We start from the raw sequence: 3,503 nt of genomic DNA, 5'->3' as shown, positions 1-3,503 counted from the left end.
CTATAATTGTTAGAAAGGTGGCCACTCTGACCTCCTCTGATTCTTCCGACAATTTAGTGGCTAACTCATAGTTTCGCCAGCTCCGGTGAAACTTTTGCCAATTAGCGGCCATGTTACCTTCTACCTCGAGCGGCTCGGGTATAGGAAGTAAATTTCTAGCTGCCATTGCACGGCGTAGCCTTGAATTGTTGCCTATTTATTATTACAAACAATAAACCTTTATATACTGATTAATGATTACCTCTGATCATTAATACACCGCTGCCACCATGTTAATTAAGATCTAGGTTCACAGTCAGCAATAAACAAACAACAACCATTAGTGTCATAGCGGAGAATGATACTTTATTATATTGAACGCGTGCACCTTTGCGCACCATATCAACAACTAGGTTCTGTTGTCTCATTAAGCACTGCTGGCAGAGGTTTCAAGGGGCCGAATAGAAAAGCGCTATGGGCCTGATAAGACCTGCGGTCCGTAGTTTGTGCAACACTGATATATAGTAGATGTTGTATATGCCTGTGTCTGCATTGAGACAGTTGATTGCGCGATGCTGCTACATTGATTCCAGATTAATGTCTATTAACGTCATCTCTCTGTCCCTCGCTCAATCTCACTGACTCGTCTTTGCAAAACTACTTTTATTTTTGTGGCGAAAGATAAAAACTTGAAAGGAACATAAGCTAAGTTTGACATATATCTAAATCCAATCCACTTGATTAGTAATACACAAATAAGGCCACGGGTAATATCCGGCTAGTTTATATATATATATATATATATATATATACATATACTCAAATTCTACTCCGATATTTTCTTCTACTAGGATGTGTTACACATTTTTTAAATTAACATGATGCTGATTGACTCCATGATTTCTTTAATATTAACCCAAAAATTGTATAGTAACTGGGGGTTGGGAGAAATTAATTTACTTGCTTCATCATAGGGTGACTGTAATAGACAGAGAACAAAACAACAAGATATCGAGGGGTAAAACTCATACTTGAAAAGACTGATCGCTTATTTTAAATATTGTTGTAAACCTGGTGGTGACACAGATGGTCGTAGGCTGTGTGTGTTTTTAGCCTACGCAAATCGCCCCAGTCCAGCGCAGGACGAGCGGTCAACTGTGACCAGTGACAGTACACTTCAGTTCGACAACGACCTGTGTGTAAATATTACGCACGCAAGTCACGGCGATTGTGATCAATCTGAGTGGTCAAGAACGTTCCACCCGATTCTAGAAGGCCAGTAGAGACACTATATAAGAACGAGTGTGTCAGAAAGACGGGACTTCACGTTACCTCACTATGTGACCAAGACGAGGCGAGAACCAGGACAGTGTGTGAAGTCAGACGGAGCAAGGCTAGGTTTTTGGACAGTTAATGTGATATTGTTGCCAACTGTACAGTGTTTGTAATGTATTTGCAATTAAACTGACTGATACTTTGGAGCCCTGAGTTGTGAGGTTCTTTAAGTTCGTTGTGTCGTGTGGGCAGTTTGAAGAGAGCCTGGATAGTAGGAGAGATACGTAACAATATAGTATTTGTCCTTTGCAGTTGAGGAGAGTCATGCTAAGGACTGATGTCTTTGCTTTGAATGTCTGTGTTGTGGTCTTTTTTCAGAGCTTGACATTTCACCAGTCGGAGACTCCTAACTATTTTATAGATTACACACGTTACTTCAAAAAGATAATTACGCCATGCACATTTCGTGTGTTAGTCTAGTCATGCATCTTGATCATTGACTTAAACTCTGATAAACTCGGCTGATTCAGGCAACCCATTCCTTTCTCTAATGGCACTAGGGAAGAAGGAGCACTATGTCGAATAAATAAGCATATATAGTTTTTTGTTATGCACATAATGTTGTGTATCCAGTGTAAGGTGTACAGAATATGAGATGTGTTGGTAATCTGTGTTTTTTTTAAAGGTTTACTATATTTGTGTGTGTGAGTTTGAGCACTGCCAAATCCAATTCTAAGCTTTTTCTGTTCATCACATTGCGATATGTCTCAAGTCTATGAGTGGTTGAGGTAGAATTGACCCAAACATGTGGTCAATGTTTAATGATACCACACATATAGTCAATTTTAAATGATACCGCACATATAATCAATGTTTAATGATACTGCAATATGGGCAATGTTTAATGAAACTGCGCATGTGGTCAATGTCTAATGATACTGGTATGTGGTCAATGTTTAATGATAATGCATATGTGGTCAATGTCTAATGAAACTGCAATGTGGTCAATGTTTAATGATACTGGTTTGTGGTCAATGTTTAATGATACTGTGCATGTGGTCAATGTTTAATGATACTGCATATTGTTTAATGGGACTGCATGGATACCCATTTACGAAATGGAGCAAAATCTTTCTTTTCACTTCAAACAAGTACCCTAATAACAAACGTGAGAGGGAAAGTAGACTACATGATCTATCTACTACGTATCAATTCAACTCTGTCTAACTATCGGGCTTTCTATCTTTACATAAAATGTCTATAATAATAAAGATTGGTTAAATTATACATAAAACAAATTAGAAGAAAAAAAGATGAAACAGAGATTTTTAGCTCATTAATAATTGTTCCCGCTCCACCCGCTTTTGTTTCTCGTACTTTAACAAAAAAATTCGCAGAAATTTTACGGTAGAATGCATTTTACATTTTACTGAATAAATGTATCAGTTGTATTAAAAAAACAACAACTCTTCTTTGAAGTGGTTATCCCTTAGTTTGCTGTATTATTCTCTTTTTTGTATGTATTGCTTATGAATAGATTTTTTCATTCAGATTAAGATGGCTATCCTGTTCAGAGATCATGCCAACCAAAAAAAAGTTTCTTTTGCTTTGTTATCTTCTGTTTAAGTTTTTTTTTTAAATATGTTGTCATTGTATTGCTTTTTTTTTTAATGTCAGCTTTCAATCCTTTATCATAGCTAATCAATTGTGGGATCAACTCAAGGATCACTGCAGTTATGTTCAAATCGATTATTTTAGTATCAGAGTTTGAAGCCTGGAAAAGTTTTGCATGGTCTTCCAATGTCGGTGTTTTCGTGTGAAGCTGCAACCTCCTTGTGACGTTATAGCCACCCTTATACCTGTATTACTCAATCTCTTACATGAATAGTAGTGGAAAAAAAAGATTTTAAAAATGTTTTTATAAATATTATTGAAACTTATTTTCGTTCTCTAAAAAAATCGCAATAGCTCTAGCTAGGAGAAAATGAACAACTGTACTCATGTTTTTCCTGAAAGGTAAAAATAAATATTTTTAAGGGGTCCCCTCCTCCCGGTTGACGGTGCGAAATATGACATCTCATGAGCAATGTTTTAAGAATGTGCGTGTAAAGTTTTATAAAGATTTTTGTATAGTATCATTGCTATTATAACTTTCATGCATATGTGTTTTCATACAGTATGATATTTCCTATGCAATGTTTTAAGAATGCTCGAGTAAAGTGTTATAAAGACTATTGTAGTATCATTGC

This window comes from Biomphalaria glabrata, chromosome 18, assembly GCF_947242115.1.
Source record: "Biomphalaria glabrata chromosome 18, xgBioGlab47.1, whole genome shotgun sequence".
NCBI lineage: Eukaryota > Metazoa > Mollusca > Gastropoda > Planorbidae > Biomphalaria > Biomphalaria glabrata.
This window is presented reverse-complemented; position numbering follows the sequence as displayed.